We start from the raw sequence: 23,249 nt of genomic DNA, 5'->3' as shown, positions 1-23,249 counted from the left end.
CCTTGGACTAAACTTTGAAAATAATTGTTCCAGTGCCAAAACAACCAAATTACTTGGTTCAATATCTTTGCTTTTGCAAGAAGAATTCTGAGTGGTTACTGTTATTCTCAGATTTTATATTAGAAATGTTATTTGTGTAAAGCAACTCCATTTTCTAATATTCTTTTATTATTCCCATTGCTCCTGTAAGGAAACAACCCTTTAGCCAAAACATTCTAAAATAGCATACTGCTGCTGCTGCTAAGTCGCTTCAGTCATGTCCAACTCTGTGCGACCCCATAGACGGCAGCCCACCAGGCTCCCCCGTCCCTGGGATTCTCCAGGCAAGAGCACTGGAGTGGGTTGCCATTTCCTTCTCCAATGCATCAAAGTGAAAATTGAAAGTGAAGTCGCTCAGTCATGTCCAACTCTTAGCAACCCTATGGACTGCAGCCTACCAGGCTCCTCTGTCCATGGGATTTTCCAGGCAAGAGTACTGGAGTGGGGTGCCATTGCCTTCTCCGCTAAAATAGCATGCTGCTGCTAAGTCACTTCAGTCGTGTCCGACTCTGTGCGACCCCATAGACGGCAGCCCACCGGGCTCCCCGTCCCTGGGATTCTCCAGGCAAGAACACTGGAGTGGGTTGCCATTGCCTTCTCTGCTAAAGTAGCATAAACAGTTACAATTCTGTCAGGTAAATATTTCAACTGTTTATTTAAATCATCAAAGTCTGTGTATTCTGATCCTGGGTTGTTGAACCAAAATGATTTTTGGTGTTCCAGTTATATATATTTCAAGGCTTATTACAATTGTGGGCTTTTAACAGTTTTCTCTAAACTTTCATACCATAGATATAGGAAAGTTATCCCATGGTACTATATGCAATCTTCTTGCTATTAGGTAAAGTCAGGCTATACCAGTAAAGATATTTGGAGTAATAAATGTTTTACCCTTGGTAGTTTATTTTACTCCACATTTTCTCTTCAGGTTGTAATAAATCCCACAGTGGGGAGGGGTTGGTGTGGGTAAAATAGATGAAGGGGATCAAAAGGTACAAACTTCCAGTTATAAAATAATAAAGTCATGGGGATGTAATGTACAACATGACAACTATAGTTAGTAATATTGTACTACATACTTGAAAGTTGCTGAGAATAGATCTTAAAATTGCTCAGCACAAGAAAAAAATTTGTTAACTATAGTAACAAATGTTGACTAGACTGGGAGTGATCATTTTACAATATATACAAATATCAGATCGTTATGACGTACATCTGAAACTAATGTCATACCAATTGTATCTCTAAATTCTCAATAATAAAAATTATTATTAATAAATGGTGGGGAGAGTGAGACAGGTAAGGACACTTCTCAGAAGGACTAATGTTGACCTTCTAAAATGGGAAAAGTCAGTCATGACCCAGATTTGATTATAGAACAATTTTACTACTCATGGAAAATTTAAAATATTGAAGGCAATAACCAAAGCATTAAAATATAATCAATAGAGTCAGAAATTTCAAACCTAAATTCCCAAGTTGCATTTTGAGATATATTTGGCCTATTTAATTATGTGATGTTTAAAAGTTAAAAGATACATGAAGCTTTATTTAGTTAAAACTAGGACCTGAGGATGTTTAAATTATCTTTCTTTAGTAATTTTTAGTAAAATAGTAGTAGTGTTAGTCACTCAGTCGTGTCTGACTCTTTGCAATCCACAGACTGTAGCCTGCCAGGCTCCTCTGTCCAAGGGATTCTGCAGGCAAGAATACTAGAGTAGATTGCCATTTCCTTCTCCAGGAGATCTTCCCAACCCAGGGATGGAACCCAGGTCCCCTGCATTACAAGCAGATTCCTTACCATCTGAGCTACAGGGAAGATCCTAAATCTAGTTCCTAAATGTAGACATGATGTTTAAAAGTTAAAAAAAAAAAAAAAAAAGATAAAAGCTTTATTTAGTTAAAAGTGGGACCTAAGGATTTTATTATATTAAATCTCATTCTATCTAGAATGAAATATGCAGTTAAAGGGGAAAATGAACAAAACAGAATTATTCACAAATGTAGTACAGAGTTATGTATATTAAGAAATTATAAAAATAAGCTCATAGCATTCCTGACTTTGCTTGTGAAGTTGCTCAGTCATGTCTCTTTGCAACTCCATAGACTGTAGACTGCCAGACTCCTCTCTCCATGGGATTCTCCAGGCAAGAATATTGGAGAGGGTTGTCATTTTCTTCTCCGGGGGATCTTCCTAACCCAGGGATTGAACCCTGGTCTCCCGCACTGCAGGCAGACTCTACCATCTGAGCCACCAGGGAAGCCCAAAGGCTAACTTTGCTTCAGTTCAGTTCAGTTACTCAGTCGCGTCCGACTCTTTGCAACCCCATGAACCGCAGCACGCCAGGCCTCCGTGTCCATTACCAACTCCCAGAGTTCACCCAAACCCATGTCCATTGAGTCAATGAGAAAAAATGATGTAATCATCTCGATTTTCTACCCTTGCTTTCTTTTAGCAGTTAGTATAGTTCTTGATCTATTGTTGATTCATCTTCCAGTAAATGGTTGCTCCTAATGATGATTATCTGGGAAATAATATAAGAGATATTCTCTTGTGCGCAAAAGCTTTTAAGAAAGAAGGTAATAATGAGCTTTAACAATTGAGCGAGAGGGTAGGTGGGTTAAGTGACCTTTGGGTTACTTAAGTGAAGCAAATTGAGGTAAGCTGTTCTACATGGTTCTGTTTTTCAGGTCCTGATGAATACCCAACATTTCTCTCACCAGTATTTATCATGCAGTTGTCAAAGACCGTGTCATCTATTTCAGTAAAAATTGAAAATTTCCAAGTCAGTGTCAAATATTAGCATATTTTAACTGTTCATTTGAAAATTTTAACCACTATAAAGGAGCGGAAACCAAGTTCTGTGCTATTTATAAAAAGAAAGGTGCTTTGAAAACCACTAATTCATTTTATATGCTAGTTACAAATTCAGACTCTGCTTCAAAAACTCATAGCCTCATTTAATACAACAGGTATGTACTTTAGATTTTTTTAAAATTATTCTGTATTCTTTTTTAGTATTAAATGGGCCTTCCTTGATCCTATAGACCAGATTTCCTTACTATACTCTCTCATGGGACTCTGTGAAATTTCTTTGCATTCTTAAATAGTTATAATTCTACATTAGTCATTGTTTAATTAAAATAGGTCCCCTGCTAGATTGACATTTCTACCTGAAAACAGGATGGAGCATGGAGTCCAGTGCCTAGAACATTGTAATGGGGTTCAGGACAAGCTACCCCAAAATATGGCACCTTAACATATTGGATATTTTTAATTTTTTGTTTCTAAATGTATAGCCTTTATTTCATAAAACCTTTCAAGAAATATTGTGGGGATTTTGAGGGTTCCCCAACAAGAAGAAAGTTCCATGAGCCTTGTTCACCCTTGTATATTCCAGCCTTAAACACACCATGTGCTCAGTAAATTAATGACTATATTTCATTTACTCTGGACTAACAAATGAGGAGCACAGTAACAGAAATATCCACAACTGAACTGAAATGTGACTTCACAGCTAAACAAAATTTTTTCTCTCTTCTAGGACGTATACCTCGCAATCTGATATACATACGTATGAAGCAGGTGAGCTTTTTAGCTCACATTGACCTTGTAGGAGTTCTTTATTGAAAAGGTGCACTAAAAATTGAGATTTGGAAAATCGTGGGGCCTGGACAGGCTTAGAAAGGCTTCTATACCAAGCAGAGGGAGGGAGGTAAGAGTGAATGTGGAGTCCCTGTGGAATGTGAGCAACATGATTTGTATTGAGTTAAATTATGATAAGACACAGGATAAAGCCTTGAACAGCAAACAAGAATAAATACAAATTAGCTACACCCATAAAAAATGGCTAAAACAAAAAAGAGAAAACACTAAGTACTGGCATGAAGACGGAGTGATCAGAACTCTCATACACTGCCTGTAGGAGTGTAAATTGGCACAACTACTTTGGAAAACTATTTGGCAGCACTCAGATATGCAGATGACACCACCCTTATGGCAGAAAGTGAAGAGGAACTCAAAAGTCTCTTGATGAAGGTGAAAGAGGAGAGTGAAAAAGTTGGCTTAAAGCTCAACATTCAGAAAACGAAGATCATGGCATCCGGTCCCATCACTTCATGGGAAATAGATGGGGAAACAGTGGAAACAGTGTCAGACTTTATTTTTGGGGCTCCAAAATCACTGCAGATGGTGACTGCAGCCATGAAATTAAAAGATGCTTACTCCTTGGAAGGAAAGTTATGACCAACCTAGATAGCATATTCAAAAGCAGAGACAGTACTTTGCCAACAAATCCATCTAGTGAAGGCTATGGTTTTTCCTGTGGTCATGTATGGATGTGAGAGTTGGACTGTGAAGAAAGCTGAGCGCCGAAGAATTGATGCTTTCGAACTGTGGTGTTGGAGAAGACTCTTGAGAGTCCCTTGGACTACAAGGAGATCCAACCAGTCCATTCTGAAGGAGATCAGCCCTGGGATTTCTTTGGAGGGAATGATGCTGAAGCTGAAACTCCAGTACTTTGGCCACCTCATGAGAAGAGTTGACTCATTGGAAAAGACTCTGATGCTGGGAGGGATTGGGGGCAGGAGGGGAAGGGGACGACAGAGGATGAGATGGCTGGATGGCATCACTGACTCGATGGACGTGAGTCTGAGTGAACTCCGGGAGTTGGTGATGGACAGGGAGGCCTGGCGTGCTGCAATTCATGGGGTCGCAAAGAGTCGGACACGACTGAGTGACTGAACTAAACTGAACTGAATAAGCTTAAGGGGCTTCCTAGGTAACGCTAGAGGTAAAGAACCCACCTGCCATTGCAGGAGGCATATGAGACTCGAGTTCAATCCCTGGGTCAGGAAGATTCCCTGGAGAAGGGCATGGCAACCCACTCCAGTATTCTTTCCTAGAGAATCCCGTGGACAGAGGAGCCTGGCAGGCTACAGTCCATAGGGTCGCACAGAGTCAGACACAATGGAAGCAACTTATCATGCAGGTTGCAATAAGCCTAAACATACCCAAGTTCCATTTGGGGTGTATATATCTAAGAGAAACATGTTCGTATGTTCAACAGAATACATACACAAGAATGTTCAAAGAAACATAATTTATGGTAGACCAAACTTGAAACTGGAGAAGGCAATGGCACCCCACTCCAGTACTCTTGCCTGGAAAATCCCATGGATGGAGGAGCCTAGTGGGCTGCGGTCCATGGGGTCGTGAAGAGTCAGACACGACTGAGCGACTTCACTTTCACTTTTCACTTTCATGCATTGGAGAAGGAACTGGCAACCCACTCCAGTGTTTTTGCCTGGAGAATCCCAGGGATGGGGGAGCCGGGTGGGCTGCCGTCTATAGGGTCGCACAGAGTCGGACACGACTGAAGCGACTTAGCAGCAGCAGCAGCAAACTTGAAACTTCTCAAATGCTCATCAACAGAAAAATAGATAAATTCTGGTATGTTTGCACAGTGGGGTACACAGCAATGAGAAGTATCAAATACATCTAGAGCAACTATGGAGATAAATCTCACAAGTTCACAAGTAGTGTTGAGTCAGATGCAATAGAGTAATACTAGATGATTATATTTACATAAAAAATACCAATGAACAAAAATAATCTTTGCTGTGGAAAGTCAGGATAGTGGATATGTGCAGAGCTTAAAGAAAGGCATGAGAAAGGCTTCTGGGCACTGTGTCCTGATGTCTGCCATTTTATGTATTTATTTACTTATTTTGGCTGCACAGCATGCCTTGCGGGACCTCTGCTCCCCAACCAGACATCAAACCCAGGCCTGTAGAAGCATGGAGTCCTAACCACTGGACCATGGGGGAATTCCCGCTAATCAGTTGCTATTTATATATAGAAGGCAAGTTTATAGAAAATCCTTAAGCTCAGTTCAGTTCAGTTCAGTTCAGCCGCTCAGTCGTGTCCGACTTTTTGCGACCCCTGAATTGCAGCATGCCAGGGCTCCCTGTCCGGAGAAGGCAATGGCACCCCACTCCAGTACTCTTGCCTGGAAAATCCTGTGGATGGAGGAAGCTTGTAGGCTGCAGTCCATGGGGTCACTAGAAGTAAAAGATGACTGAGCGACTTCACTTTCACTTTTCACTTTCATACATTGGAGAAGGAAATGGCAACCCACTCCAGTATTTTTGCCTGGAGAATCCCAGGGACAGGGGAGCCTGGTGGGCTGCTGGCTATGGGGTCGCACAGAGTCGGACACGACTGAAGCAACTTGGCGGCGGCAGCAGCAGCAGGCCTCCCTGTCTGTCACCAGCTCCCAGAGTTCACTCAGACTCATGTCCATCGAGTCAGTGATGCCATCCAGCCATCTCATCCTCTGTCATCCCCTTCCCCTCCTGCCCCCAATCCCTCCCAGCATCAGAGTCTTTTCCAATGAGTCAGCTCCTCACATGAGGTGGCCAAAGTACTGGAGTTTCAGCTTCAGCATCATTTCCTCCAAAGAAATCCCAGGGCTGATCTCCTTCAGAATGGAATGGTTGGATCTCCTTGCAGTCCAAGGGACTCTCAAGAGTCTTCTCCAACACCACAGTTCAAAAGCATTAATTCTTCGGTGCTCAGCTTTCTTCACAGTCCAACTCTCACATCCATACATGACCACTGGAAAAACCATAGCCTTCACATTTACAATCTGTGAACTATTCTGTCTGTAGGTTTAAGTACAATAAAATGCCCCCCCTAGTCCTGCCATTAAAATCTGTTATAGAGCCCTTGTACTATTTCAATAGTAATTAAGCTAGGTTTTGTGATTTATCACTTCAGATTTTAAAAGTTCAGTATCTGCTAGTGAAGTAGTCCATTTTTTTAAAAAGTTAGCTAAATATGAAAGTGAAATGTTAGTCACTCAACCATGTCCAACTCTTTGCAACCCCATGGAATTCTCCAGGCAAGAATACTGGAGTGGGTTGCCATTTCCTTCTCCAGGGGATCGTCTCGACCCAGGGACAGAGCCCACATCTCCTATGTTGCAGGCAGATTCTGACAGGCAGATCCCTGTCTGAGCCATCAGGGATCCTTTCAGAATTTTTACTCATAAAAATAAAATAAAATTAAAAAAATAATAAAATGATTGATAGGCATGTAAAAAAAAGAATTTTTACTCAGCTTTTTCAGTAAACCTGTGTCTATCCTAATTAGATATCTATAATGTGCTTGATTATTTTATAGGCTTCACTCCAGTGTTCTTGCCTGGAGAATCCCAGGGACAGGGGAGCCTGGTGGGCTGCTGTCTATGGGGTCGCACAGAGTCGGACACGACTGAAGCAACTTAGCAGCACTAGCAGCATATCTCAAATCTTTTCATCTATAATCAGTTCTCTCTTTTCTGTCTCTCTCTCACATCATTTTACATAAAAATTTAGAGCCTAAGTGTTACATAAATTTTTAAATGCAGGTATCCTGATGCTCAGCTCAGCAATCTTCCTCCTGTGTCTCCATGGTGTAAGACGAGACCTGGGGGCCTCTGGGGGACATCCCTGATCAGTGCCACTATTGCTGGCTTATGACAACACAGGCTCCCCAGCCATTTGAACCCAGGTATAAAGTTGACCCTATTTCAGAGAAATCAGGGAATTCAAGAAAATTAGAATTCACTTCAAAATGATATCAACATTTAGTTAAAGTATTTGACTTCTAGGGAACATGGTCATTCTTTTTGTATTCTAACGAGAATTCTTCAATTAAAAAAGCATCTAATCATTTTTTCTAGAATGGGACAAGAAGCCATCTTTGAAAGCTCAGATACAATTAAGCTTTTTTTTTTTTTTTTAATTCTTAAAAGAAGGACCTCCAAGAGCCATTCTGCAGACTATCTGAAATCAGTGGTAGAACTGGTTAGGAGTACACCCTGTCAAGAGCCTGCTTAGCTGCGGGCCCAGGCTCCTTTTGGAGGCTGACCGAGTTCGAGCAAGCGCCACCAGAGGGCAGTGTGTGCTCAGTGCACCTCTCTACCTCACCCTTTGAGACAGCTGACTCCAGATGGGGAAACCAAGTTTTAGCTAACTAGGGACTTGGCCAGCTGAAATCACGGCATGTATGTTTGCTTTAAATTTCATAATAAATTTAACTTGAGAGTAAGTTTAATCCTGATATAAATCATACTCTAAGATAGGGGCTTTATTTTAAACTCTCATAAATGAAACTTTGCCTTCCTTTTGGATGAATATTGACCATAATTATATACACTCTGCCTTGTTACCCTTTACGTGGCCTTGTCAAATATTCCCAAACTACCCAATAACCTGGTGGGATTGGTTACTTCCCACTGAGTAGAATTAGCCAATTCTAAATGAAATGAGTTGACTTTTCTCTTTTTTGGAAGAGAAGCAGACTTATGTATTCATTTATTTACTTTTATTGCAATAGAGTTGATTTATAATGCTGTGTTAGTTTCAGGCGTACAACAAAGTGAATCAGTTATATGTTGTTGCTATTTAGTCACTAAGTCGTACCCGACTCTTTCTTGACCCCATGGATTTTAGCCCTCCAGGCTCCTCTGTAGAAAAGAAATCCCATATTGTGGTATGTCTAGCATATCATCATATTGTTCACCTTAAATGTAAATGTATCAATTACATCTGAATAAAGATAGGGAAAAAAAGAAAAGGAATTAAGACCAAAACTCTAAATACATATTATTTCAACAATAGATAAGGTTGAAGTTTTAAACAGTGAGAAAATTAAAATCTTTTTTTTTTCCAACCAGTAAAGAGTTTTTCATTTCAATTTAGTGATAGTATAAGAGGATAAAAAACACTTTTGCATAAAGCCTCTTTGGATAACAATGCCTACTATTCAGAGATGTGGTGTTTCTATTATTAAAAAGAAACAACACGCCTGAAATGAAGTCATTTGTGTTAAGCCCACATCAGTGTCACCAAAGCAAATTCATTCCCCAAACTAATTGCAGTCTCACCTTCCCAGAAATGAAAGCTCCCCTAGCCAGCACTAGGGAGATCATCTCTGTAGGCCCCCTCACCTCTAGGAGGTTGCACGCTCAGTCGTTCTGTTGTGTCCAGCTCTTTGTGACCCCGTGCACTGTAGCCTGTCAGGCTCCCCTGTCCATAGAGTTTTCTAGGCAAGAACCCTGGAGTGGGTTGCCATTTCCTTTCCAGGGGGCCATTTTGACCCAGGGATCAAACCCACATCTCCTGCATCAGCAGGTGGATTCTTTACCACAGCACCACTTGGGAAGCCCTTTCTACTCCTGAAAAATGCAAAAGAGGAAAAATTAGGCCAGATGCTTTATTATGTTATATCCTATGAATCCAAACAGACCAGTTAGGTAAACATTAACCACTCTATTACAAAGAATTTAGGAAAAGTGAAGTAACTTACCCAAGATTATATGAATAATACATGGCAAGGACCTGAAAACCTGTATCTACCTGATTCTAAGACTATATACCAGAGCTACACTAACAGTACCAAGTCTGCTACTAGAAACCAGACAGCAAGAAGCCTTAAAATAAATCGACCCTTCTCTGATCATTCTAAATATCACGGTTATCAATAGCAAAGGGAGGGAAATGAGGAAACAGATGGACAGCAAATTCATTTGTGACACTAACACACGTGGCTTCTCTGGTGATGAAAATCCCTATTTGATCCCTAACAGAACCTAAACAAATAGACTGAATCAAAAATAAAGACTTCTTTAAGGGAGACGTGTAACAAAAAGGAAAAGGTAAGTGTGAACCATAAAGATAGAAAAAGATAATGAAAGGAAGAGACCTCAGGGAAAAAGTCAAAACTATTGATACTTAAAGTACTACTGATAACCCAATGTCCTAGGATGAATGAAAGTGAAAGTGTAGGCTGACTCACTCTTTACAAGTCCGTGGACTCTAGCCTGCCAGGCTTCTCTGTCTGTGGAACTCTCTAGGAAACAGTACTGGAGTGGATTGCTATGCCTTTCTCCAGGGGATCTTCTGGAGCCAGGGATTGGACCTGGGTCTCCTGCATTGCTTCCCTGGTGGCTCAGATGGTAAAGCATCTGTCTGCAATGCAGGAGACCTGGGTTCCATCCCTGGGTCAGGAAGATCCCCTGGAGAAGGAAATGGCAACCCACTCCAGTACTCTTGCCTGGAAAATCCCATGGACGGAGAAGCCTGGTAGGCTACAGTCCATGGGGTTCCAAAGACTCGGACACGACTGAGTGATTTCTCTCTCTCCTGCATTGCATTTCTTTACCATCTGAGCCACAAGGGAAAATAAGACTGAATACACATGTGAACCCTAAAATCAATCCTCATAAATGCTAGGCAATTCATAAGAGCAGAAAGGGCCCCATTTTAACATGTCCAAAGCAATATCAAGTTTTATTTTGCTTTAAACAAACCAAATTATAAAAATAGTCTAGTGTTAGGACTGGAAAGGTCAGTTTTCATTCCAATCCCAAAGAAAGGCAATGCCAAAGAATGCTCAAACTACCGCACAATTGTACTCATCTCACACGCTAGTAATGTAATGCTCAAAATTCTCCAAGCCAAGCTCCGACAGTACGCGAAACATGAACTTCCAGATGTTCAAGCTGGATTTAGAAAAGGCAGAGGAACCAGAGATCAAATTGCCAACATCTGCTGGATCATGGAAAAAGCAAGAGAGTTCCAGAAAAACATTTACTTGGCCTTTATTGACTATGCCAAAGTCTTTGACTGTGTGGATCACAAGAAACTGTGGAAAATTCTGAAAGAGATGGGAATACCAGACCACCTGACCTGCCTCCTGAGAAATCTGTATGCAGGTCAAGAAGCAACAGTTAGAACTGGACATAGAACAACAGACTGGTTCCAAATCGGGAAAGGAGTATGTCAAGGCTGTATATTGTCACCCTGCTTATTTAACTTATATGCAGAGTACATCATGAGAAACACTGGGCTGAATGAAGCAAAAGCTGGAATCAAGATTGCTGGGAGAAATATCAATGACCTCAGATATGCAGGTGACACCTCCCTTATGGCAGAAAGTGAAGAAGAACTAAAGAGCCTCTTGATGAAAGTGAAAGAAGAGAGTGAAAAAGTTGGCTTAAAACTCAACATTCGGAAAACTGAGATCATGGCATCCGGTCCCATCACTTCATGGCAAATAGATGGGGAAACAGTGGAAACAGTGACAGACTTTTATTTAGGGGGGCTCCACAATCACTGCAGATGGTGACTGCATCCATAAAGTTAAAAGACGCTTGCTCCTTGGAAGGAAAGTTATGACCAACCTAGACAGCATATTAAAAAGCAGACATGTTACTTTGACAACAAAGGTCCTTCTGGTCAAGGCTATGGTTTTTCCAGTGGTCATGTATGGATGTGAGAGTTGGACTATAAGGAAAGCTGAGCGCCAAAGAATTGATGCTTTTGAACTGTGGTGTTGGAGAAGACTCTTGAGAGTCCGTTGGACTGCAAGGAGATCCAACCAGTCAATCCTAAAGGAAAATCAGTCCTGAATATTCATTGGAAGGACTGATGCCGAAGCTGAAACTCCAATACTTTGGCCACCTGATGCGAAGAACTGACTTATTTGAAAAGACCCTGATGCTGGGTAAGATTGAAGGCGGGAGGAGAAGAGGACGACAGAGGATAAGATGGTTGGATGGCATCACTGACTCAATGGAAATGAGTTTAAGTAAACTATGGGAGTTGGTGATGGACAGGGAGGCCTGGCATGCTGCAATCCATGAGGTCACAAAGAGTCGGACACTACTGAGCGACTGAACTGAACTGAATGTTAAGATATGTGAAAGTGAAAAGTGAAAGCAAAAGTCACTCAGTCATGTCCTACTCTTTGCAGCCCCATGGACTATATATATAGTCCATGGAATTCTCCCGGCCAGAATACTGGAGTGGGTAGCCTTTCCCTTTTCCAGAGGATCTTCCCAACCCAGGGATCAAACCCAGGTCTCCCACATTTCAGCCAGATTCTTTACAGCTGAGCCACAAAGGAAGCCCAGAAAGAACTATGTTATATGCATATATGTATTTACCTGTCTACATAAATGTTCCAGGAAAACTTCTGCTTTTTCAGTAAACTTTTGTCATCACTTAGTCTGTATCTGGAAATAAAATGTAAGTACACCTCAGGATCCAAATCCATCTTGTATAAACTCAGTAACCAAATAGATTCTGCTAAATTTTTAAGATTCTATTGTCTGACAGAAACTGTATCCATCATTATCTGAACTCTCATTCTTGCTATTCAAAACTCAGGAATTAAATAGATGTAGATGACCCAGTATTCACATTCCAGACTCCGACTATGCAGTAGATTCAGATCGCAAGGAATACCTGTGAATCTTTTATAATATGTAATGTCACAGGATTTATAAAATTAACATTTTATAGCAACATGCAAGTACCCTACTAAAAATCACATAAACACTAGCTGCCAAACATATCTGAGAAAAGATTCTTAGCACCATATTTCCTAGTAGTTTGCTGGAACAAGTTATTAAGTTGTTTGGCCCTCAGTTCCAAACCCACATTGCTTCTTCCAAATCTGCGTTAATGATGCTGGAATTGGAACTCTGCAAACCACATTTTTGCTTTGCCAGCTGCCTTCCTATAAGGCTCTGCCAAGAGGGAGCACTAAAGACGGACTACAAGCCTTAATGAAGCTACCAATGGACAAGCGTCTCCATACAAACTCATCTGGCCACAAAGAGAGTCTCAGGCTGCATAGGCTGGGTGAGTCTCCTCCATCCGCCCCCACCCCCTCAAACTAGTCAACAGCTCCTGGTGCAAGCAGTTGAGGCCCCAAGCATTTCTGAAGGAGGGTGAGCTTAGCTAATAATTTCCTTTTCTCACTCCCTTTCCACCTTTAAAACACCTTTCCTTTTCTTTTGTATTTTTTAAATGGGATGCTGCCTGATTCATGAATTGTTTAGTAAAGCCAATTTGATTCTTGAAGTTAGTTGAATTTTTGTTGTTTAATACTATGCATCCAGTTGGGTCAGGAGCATAATATTCCCACTGCCTCAAATACTTTCCCATAGTTAAGGGTGGGTAGGTAATTAAGATTGGAGATACTTCCTTATTGCAAAATACCAGAAACTGAAGACGTTTAAAGTTCTGCATACTCAGGATTCTTTAAAATGTCTCACTATTTTGATGACCCTTACCAGTTTCATCTTTTACTTTAACAAAGTAACTTGATCATTTCATATTTTGTTCATAGCCAATTTTGGAAGAGACTCCTACTCAGAGTCTTTTAGGGCACATGTGTCTGGAGAATTTTTTAGAAACATGAGACATGATTGTTCTTAAAATATGGTAGCTTACTGTTAAGAAGATAGAGTCATAATCCTGGTGCTTTTTCTTCCTGGATGAAGTCTTAAGACCGGTGTTTTGAACCTTATCAAACAAGGTATAAATGGTGAATTAGGTTACCATAAATTTCTCTTTGGTGTTGGGAGAAAAGAAAAAGATCCTGGATGTTTGAAGAGATTTTGGTTGGTTGTTTTGCAGCTCAAAATGATCAAAAATTGCTCTTGCAACTCATGTCTAGTCAACGTTAGTGTTTTTAATAATAAATGTGAAGAGACTTGAGGTCCAGCATGAGTTTCCCATGTATGACACAGAGATTTATATGTAAAAGAAAACAGTGGTAAATATAACTTACCATGAAGATAGGAGGCAGAGGTTTCCCTCTCCCCCTCTTGAGTTCTTGTGGCTGACCTATAATGTTGACACAAGACAAATTAACAGGAGAAAAAGAAAAATCGTAATTCATGAGCATGGAGTTCTCATAAAAATGGGAAATAAGAAGTGGCCAGAGCAGACAGCTTTTATACTTTTTAGACAAAAAACAGCAACAACAAATTTATGAAGAATTGATAGGACAAAAAAAAACTTAGGTTTTGGGTCCCCAATGAGTAAAGAATCTAGATAGAGTTTGGGTTGAGATAGTGAATTAAAGAAGTAGCAAGGTTTTTATTTTTTTTTCAATGAACAGCTTTGGTTTTTTTTTAATTTAAATTTATTTATTTTAATTGGAGGCTAATTACTTTACAATATTGTATTGGTTCTGCCACACATCAACATGAATCTGCCGCGGGCGTACACGTGCTCCCCATCCTGAACCCCCCTCCCACCTCCCTCCCCATACCATCCCTCCGGGTCGTCCCAGTGCACCAGCCCCAAGCATCCTGTATCGAACCTGGACTGACGATTTGTTTCTTATATGATATTATACGTGTTTCAATGCCATTCCCCCAAATCATCCCACCCTCTCCCTCTCCCACAGAGTCCAAAAGACTGTTCTATACATCTGTGTCTCTTTTGCTGTTTCGCATACAGGGTTATCATTACCATCTTTCTAAATTCCATATATATGTGTTAGTATACTGTATTGGTGTTTTTCTTTCTGGCTTACTTCACTCTGTATAATAGGCTCCAGTTTCATCCACCTCATTAGAATGGATTCAAATGTATTCTTTATACAATCTTCTTGACCTCAAAATTTTGTATCTGGCAACAAGGGTGTTCATGCCGGGAGTGCACCTTTGCGTGAGAGCTTATTTCCTTCTTTTAGGAAGACACAAGGGCTTCCCAGGTGGAGCAGTGGTAAACAATCCACTTACCAATGCAGGAGACACAGGAGATGCAAGTTTGATCCCTGGGTCAGGAAGATCCCTTGGAGGAGGAAATGGCAACCCACTCCAGTATTATTGTCTGGAAAACGCCATAGACAGAGGAGCCTGGTGGGCTACAGTCCATGGGGTCACAAAGAGTTGGATACAACTGACCACACACACAGCCTGAACTCCCATCATGCCCTTGGCTGAAATGTCCCTGGAAGTCTCACAAATTAAAGCTGAGCTGCTGACTGCAGAGAGGGAGAAAGTGTTAGTAGAGTCCTCCATTTCACTGATTAAGTTTCTAATTTCTTAGAATAGTCAGTTCAGTTAAAAAATTATATCTCATTTCAAGAGGCGGTGATCCAGACGGGAGTACCAAAGCTGTCCTATGGTATAAACAGTCAGCTTTTAATAAGAGGCATCTCTATGGAAACAAAAGGAAAAACAATGGCTAATGATGAAGCAGATTATAAGCCAGTTTCTGAGCCCGGGGGCAGTCAGTCAAAAAGATTTTTAGATGTCGGGGTCAAAGCATCTTTGCAGTTTGAAATGTCCTTGATGATGTCATTGGTTGTTCAGATAAACTTTCTGAGTTACTCACACAGAAACAGGCACAGTTCAGTTCAGTTCAGTCGCTCAGTCGTGTCCGACTCTTTGCAACCCCATGAATCGCAGCACGCCAGGCCTCCCTGTCCATCACCAACTCCCGGAGTTCACCCAGACTCACGTCCATCGAGTCAGTGATGCCATCCAGCCATCTCATCCTCTGTCGACCCCTTCTCCTCCTGCCCCCAATCCCTCCCAGCATCAGAGTCTTTTCCAATGAGTCAACTCTTTGCATGAGGTGGCCAAAGTACTGGAGTTTCAGCTTTAGCATCATTCCTTCCAAAGAAATCCCAGGGCTGATCTCCTTCAGAATGGACTGGTTGGATCTCCTTGCAGTCCAAGGGACTCTCAAGAGTCTTCTTCAACACCACAGTTCAAAAGCATCAATTCTTCAGCACTCAGCCTTCTTCACAGTCCAACTCTCACATCCATACATGACCACAGGAAAAACCATAGCCTTGACTAGATGGACCTTTGTTGGCAAAGTACTGTCTCTGCTTTTGAATATGCTATCTAGGTTGGTCATAACTTTCCTTCCAAGGAGTAAGTGTCTTTTAATTTCACGGCTGCAGTCACCATCTGCAGTGATTTTGGAGCCCCAAAAAATAAAGTCTGACACTGTTTCCACTGTTTCCCCATCTATTTCCCATGAAGTGATGGGACTGGATGCCATGATCTTTGTTTTCTGAATGTTGAGCTTTAAGCCAACTTTTTCACTCTCCACTTTCACTTTCATCAAGAGGCTTTTGAGTTCCTCTTCACTTTCTGCCATAAGGGTGGTGTCATCTGCATATCTGAGGTTATTGATATTTCCCCCGACAATCTTACACAGGGACTGTTTAAATGTGAGCTGTTGTGATAATTTCTCTGAAGTTTATATAAAATTGTCTAGCTTCAACTTGCAGGATTTCAGGAAAAGGGCAGTTTTACTTCCCAATGATTCCAAATCAAAAGGCTGGGAGAAAATTGGAAATGTTAGGGAGTTATAGACAGTTTTTGGAGGAAACCTGAAAAATTCAGGACCCAGTCCTGTTTTCAGGAATTAACAAAACCTTAAGGAATATTAATAGCACTAGAATGCTAATATCCACAAGTATGTATTCTAGTTTCTATTGAAACATAACTTTTCTCTCTAAAATCACCCTCATTTCTATCAAAGATAGACAAATTAAGACTACTTTGTTTGCAAAGTAAGTTTAAATTCAATAAGCTTGGCCTGATTATCTATATAAGTCCAGCAAGAATAGTGGTTGGCCATAGAGGCGCTTTTAAACCTACTCTGCTGGAATTTTTCATAGTAAATCTCCAGACTGAACTTCTCTCAAGGCCTGGAAACCACACTGAAAACTTATCACCAGGCTCACCTGTAATACCTATGGATTTGGTGAATTTGTCTCTTCTTGAGGTCCTCAAAATATCCTGAGGTTCCTGTACCTGCCAGAAAGTGACCTTCCTTACTCACCTTGTAAGGCTGCTGTGAATACCGTAAGTAAGGTACCAGGCTGATTTTCCAAGGGGCTTCATTGGCTCTAAAAGTCAAAAGTTCCTTCCAACTGTCTGGTCATATCTGAGTCTACATGTTTATCTGAATTTCATTTATGACATTCTAGTCAAAGAACTGATAATGTAACCAGGGTTTCCAATTCTGTCCTGTTATAAGGAGAACAGATTCTTATTGAACTTTTGAAATAACTATAGTGCCAAAAAATAAGAATACTCACTGAGAGTTTCTGAATTCCAGAGGGGTCAGGTAAAAATAAAAAGCTAAATGCTTCCATTTGGATAATAAAGGTATAATTTATCAAGTTGCTCTAAGTATTTTTTTTAACGTCTTTGTATCTGGAAAGCAAAAGATTTAAATTAGCAGTAATATTTGAGACAAAAAAGCATAAAATTATAAAATATTTTCATCAGTTCATTCAGTCCCATGTAATTAATCCTTGTTCTGCTTGAATTCAGTTTTTCCATTAGTTCTGTCAACCTTGCCTGAAGACTAAAGACGAGGGGGACAGTGATAATTCCAAGAAGCTTGCAAGGTTTTTGTTAAGGCTCATATGACTTGCCCAGTGAAGTACATGTCTTCATCACTGTAGACTGTGGCTGGTATACCCTGAGTGGGAAATATGTTTTTTCCATTTTCTTTGCCATCTTTGAGGGCATTGGACTTGTAGCACGGGAAGATTTTAACACATCTGGAAAATGTATACACCGTAACAGGAATATTTTTGATAACCAATACTGTCAGTTGAATGAAGTCTAGTTGCAGGTGACAATTTCTCCAGGGTTATGGACCTGACAGATCAGACATTGCTGGTAGACTTTTTGCAATTTTTATAGAAATCTTCCCACCAATATCTGTTTATAGCCTGAGCCATCTTAAATGCACTATGTTGGGTGAAGGAATGGAAAACAAAAACAAAAACTGAGGTTTGTCAGGAAGATGGAAGAATCAAGCAGCCATCTTGGGTTTCCTATATCCTGACTGTTGTTTAATTTACAGCTATTATTTCCCCATCTTAATTTCTCTGATTCAGGAGCAGACTGTTGCCGTGCTGTAAGGACATCGGGATGGCAAAAGTCTGGCAATAAGGAGTCAGTTTTTTATTTTTTTTGTAGAAGCAGAATAGACTTCATTTACATGTGCCTTAATCTTTAAGACTCTGTTGTTGCTGCCTTTGTGTGAAAATCAAAGCATTTCTATCATACTTAGTTCAGTCTTTTTAATGGGAACCTCGATTTTGGCAACAGACGTTTTATGCCAAGACGTAGAAGACTTCCAGAAATTTCAGTTTCCAGAATACCCATATTACATACCTATACAAATTCAACATAAAGAGGCTTAATGTTACTTCTTGATAATGTTTCCTACTTAATTTAACATATCAAAATAAGCCTAATTAGCTTAATATCTTTTTAAAAAGAAGGAGAACAAATCTTTGAGATATTTCTGAAACTCTAAAATATATCATATATCAAAGTTAGCTCTAAGTTTAAAGTCTCATTTAGAACTTGATTTTTGGAAATTTTGTCAAAAGTATTAAAAAGATCTTAAAACAGTCAAATAGATCACTGTGATACAATGCTTAGTCATACATACATTTAACCAAAATAAGAAAGACTTCATAGGCAAATATAGAAAGTTAGATAGTTTGGAGCAAAGCTTATCTCTTTTAATATTGAGAGGACTTGGTTTACTTAAGTAATCAAAGAACTGATAAAGACAAAATAGAATATAAGTGATTATTTTGACAAGGCATAAGATCTTTTTTTTTCTCCCCCTAGGCAGACTACTTAAAGCTAAAGACAATTTTTTTTGTAATCTCTTGTTATCAAGAGCAGACCAACAGAGAACAATAACAATAAAAAACCAACTCTGACTTGGAAACCGAAGTAGAACAAAAGTTATTTGTATGCATTATATTTTATGCTAACTCTGGAGACATGCTTATATTAATTCAGCAAACAAGCTTAAAATTAGCTTTTATTTAACTAAAGATCATCCTGCTGCTGCTGCTAAGTCGCTTCAGTCGTGTCCGACTCTGTGCGACCCCATAGACGTCAGCCCACCAGGCTCCCCCATCCCTGGAATTCTCCAGGCAAAAATTCTGGAGTGGGTTGCCATTTCCTTCTCCAATGCATGAGAGTGAAAAGTGAAAGTGAAGTCGCTCTGTTGTATCTGACTCTTAGTGACCCCATGGACTGCAGCCCACCAGGCTCCTCCATCCATGGAATTTTCCAGGCAAGAGTACTGGAGTGGGGTGCCATTGCCTTCTCTGGAGATCATCCTAGACTACATAAACTTGAAAAATATTTGTTAGTTTTTAGTATACTTTAAATATTTTTTTATGTTTGTTTGTTTAAGCCAATAAAATAGAACCCATATAAATTAATTTTGGCAATACCATATAGAGGTGGGATACCATATTTATAACATACACATATAGACACATAGACAGACTCAAGTGACCTTATAGTTTTCATTTTAAAACTTTAGGCACAAAAATCAGGTACATTAAAAACTCACTAGTTTATAAATAACAATTGGAATAACTAGGATTATTCCTTTAGATAGCTAAAGTCTTTTATTATTTGTGGAGAAGACTTTTAAGATCTGTTTTTGCTGTTAACAAGCAATTTTAAGGAGGCTGCTGCTGCTGCTGCTAAGTAGCTTCAGTCGTGTCCGACTCTGTGCGACCCCATAGGCGGCAGCCCACCAGGCTCCCCCGTCCCTGGGATTCTCCAGGCAAGAACACTGGAGTGGGTTGCCATTTCCTTCTCCAATGCTTGAAAGTGAAAAGTGAAAGTGAAGTCGCTCAGTCGTGTCCGACTCTCAGCGACCCCATGGACTGCAGCCTACCAGGCTCCTCCATCCATGGGATTTTCCAGGCAAAGTACTGGAGTGGGGTGCCATTAAGGAGGCAGGGGAGTTCTTTTAACAGTTTGTGTTTTAAAAGGCCTCTTTCCATTTTCTTTCCTTTAGTTTCAGGTTCTACCAATTAAGCTAATCTGCGCTTAGTCTCAAGGATGTGGGCTGTGTTTACATTGCAAAGACAAAATAAGATTTATAACTTTAAGAAACAGAAAGAAAATGTACGTTTCTCTTAGTAGTTTTGTGGTATATTTATTTGTCTCTTATCATAAGTCTTAAATAAAATTTTTTTTTTCTTAACAGAACAATTTTGCTCCAGTGTCTTGATCTTTTTATAATATCTACTGTTTAGACAGAAATAGGTGAGGCCTTGGGACTGTAAAATTAGATGGGCCTTGACTTGTTTCTCGTATTATAGTTCTGGTTGTGTAGGATATGCAGGAAAAAACAGTTGTTTCTATTTGCCCTTAAATATTGGACTCCAGCTGATTTGTTTCCTGATTATTTGTAGAAGGGGCTGGGAACTGCTAAGGAGACAGGGAAGTTTTTAAGAAGGGGAACTTATTTTGCACTTTTAAGTCTGATTTTCATTCTTTCATCTTAATAAGGGATTCCTTACAGCCATTCATTATCCTTTCCTTTTTCTCCTTTCCATGTGATCCTCCAGTGAGTACCAATATGACAGCTGTTCATGATGAGAGCTCTCACAAAAAAAGTTTCCTTTTGAATATAGCCAATTTAAAGGATCCATTGTCTGGCTATCGACAAGGAGGATCTTATATTAATTTCAAATAGCAACTCAAACCAGTTAGCCCTTTTTCTTTTACGATTTAGCCAAATTTGCAAGAGGCATCTCACAAGAAAGCATGTAGCCCTCAAAAGATCCAGAAAGTTAATTCTCAGTCTAAGAAAGTAAAAACCCTTTGTTGCTCTAGGCAGTAAGAGTGGTGTAGTGAAAACAGAGCCCCACAAAAATGTAGGGTTCCTCATAGTCATAGACCTGCTAATTTATGTCACTAGGCAGGTGCCTTTGGAATGTTCTGCATTAACAAGCAATAAAAGTTGAGATGACAAAAGCCCCTTATGAGCAAATTTCCTGAGACCCGGCCCGGCTGAACAAAGAGAATGCTGGTGTCGACTTCATGTCTGAGAACCCCCGTCCATTCAATGGGACATCAGTAAGTACCCTTCCGGGTGGTGGAAACTAGAGAGAATTTTCTTACTGGACACAAAGCCAACTCTCCAGACATAGAACAGACAGAGGGAAAACCTCATCTGTGTTTTATATAGAGGACCCACAGCAAAATCTATCTAAATAGACACCAGTCTGGTGAGAACCATGAACTCACCAGTCTGTATGGCCGGCTTGAAAGCAGGTTTATAGGGCTCATGCCTGCGGTCTGCCCTGAGTTTCTTCCTCATTATGAAAAGGAGCACAGTAGACAGAGACAAAGAAAAAGTGACCATCTCTGGGAGGAAAAGAATCCCCAAGAGTCACTAAGTCCAAGGAACTAGTCCAAAGAACAGGAGAAAAATATTAGAGAAAAGGAACTCTCACCACTTTCCCTTCCAGCACACCTTGCAGGCAGAGATCTGGGAGGCTGGCATGGTAAGAAATCTTACCTTCTACTGGGCTTTGTTAAATGTCCTAGGATTTTTCAGCTGCAGCAGCTTCAGAGCAAAAAGTAAGGTCCAGCAAGCCTCCTGCCTGACACATCAACTGTCAGAGAGGGAACTTGCTGCCTCTGCTCATCTTGTGTTCTTTTAGCTGAGCTAATAATAACACTGAGACAAGACAGAGTAACAGGAAAAAAAGCAAATTTAATTCATGAACACAGAGGTCTCATAGAAATGGGAACTAAGAAATGGCCGAAGTTGGCAGCTTTTATACTTTTAGACAAAGAAACAATACATTTGTAAGGAATTGATAGGACCAAAAAAACTTAGGTTTTTAAGTGCCCTGTGAGTGAGTACTCCAAACAGAGTTTGGGATTGGGGTAGTAAGTTAAAGTTCAAGTGCAATCAGTCAAAGAAAAGGAGGGAATAAAGAGGTTTTCAGACATGCAAAAATTTTGCTTTCACAGTTTCTCAAGAGGCTATTGGAGGATGTGCTATATCAAAAGGAGAAAACATATCAAGAGAGGAATAATTTCAATACGGGAAACAAAAGCACACAACACAGAGGAGAGGCAAAAGGATATTGATGGATAGGTGTCCCAAGCAGAAGGCACCCAGCCTAGACTGGAGTTCCAAAGTTTTGTGACCAAAGACAGCATAGGTCTCCATATTCATAGCACCGTTCCCAGGTAGACATAATGAAAGTCAGTGGGTTGATAAGGTCTACAATATTAGACAATGAAGTGTATATCTAATATAAAAAAACATTTTTTTTTCTCAAAGAAGTACAATTACGGGCTTCTTGGCCCTGAATTCTCTGGTGCTAAGGGTGTCTTTCTACCTCCAGATGCAAGAAGTGTACCATTCACATAAAAGATTTACTTCCTGCCATCAGGGAGACAGAGAGGAGGGCCCGAGTATCCCTCTTGCATTGGTTACCTCTTAAGTAACTTCAATTCAAAATAATCAATATGCCACCAAGGCACACTTTAGGATGTACTACTCTGGTCCAATACTTTCACCTGATGCAAAGAGCCAACTCATTGAAAAAGACCCTGGGTGCTGGGAAAGGTTGAGGGCAAAAGGAGAAGGGGGCCACAGAGGATAAACTCAGTGGACATGAGTTTGAGCAAATACCAGGAGATGGTGATGGACAAGGAAGCCTGGCAAGCTGCAGATCATGAGATCACAAAGAGCTGGGCACAGCTTAGCATCTGAACAACAACCCTGGTCCCCAGCTTTCTGATTCAGGTCATTATGATTCTAAATCCAGAGCCTGGAAAAAAGAGAAGCTTTAGAGGTTAAGTTGATCTACACAATAAAGAGCTAGAAAAAAACTGGGAAAGGAAAGAGAACTGTTGGAGAGTTAGATGAAAACAATGATGTAACAGTTCAATCCCCTCCCTGCATCCAACACCTGGGTAGATGAATATTTCTGTGTTTCCTCAAACCTGAATCTCACTGAGAAGGAAGATCCTTCAGATCAAGTGTAGAGGAGTACTTTTCTGAAGTAAAATGAAATTCACAGATAGCATTCAAACATCTGTTTAAGCTTTAGCAAGAGATGCTACCCCAAAACTTCCCTGGTGGTCCAGTGATAAAGAATCTGCCTGCCAATGCAGGGGACACAGGTTCAATCCCCAGGAAGATTCCACATGCCTCAGATCAACGAAGCCAGTGCACCACAGCTACAGAGCCCATGCTCTTCTCACAACAGGAAAAGCCACTGCAATGGGAAGCCTGCTCCCCACAGCAAAGAGTAGCCCCTTCCCGAGGCAACTAGAGAAAGCCCACGCACAGCCACGAAGACCCGTTTACAGTGTTGTGCCAATCTCTGCTGTGCAGCAGAGTGACTCCAGTATACACATTTAGATATTCTTGTTTATATTCTTTTCCATTATGGTTTATCACGGATATTGAATATAGTTTCCTATGCTATATAGAAGGACCTTGTTGTTTATCCATTTTATATGTAATAGCTTACATCTGCTAATCCCACCTTGAGTCTGGTGCCTTAGACCATTCGGTCA

Source organism: Bos javanicus, chromosome 3 (genome assembly GCF_032452875.1).
Source record: "Bos javanicus breed banteng chromosome 3, ARS-OSU_banteng_1.0, whole genome shotgun sequence".
Lineage (NCBI taxonomy): Eukaryota > Metazoa > Chordata > Mammalia > Artiodactyla > Bovidae > Bos > Bos javanicus.
This window is presented reverse-complemented; position numbering follows the sequence as displayed.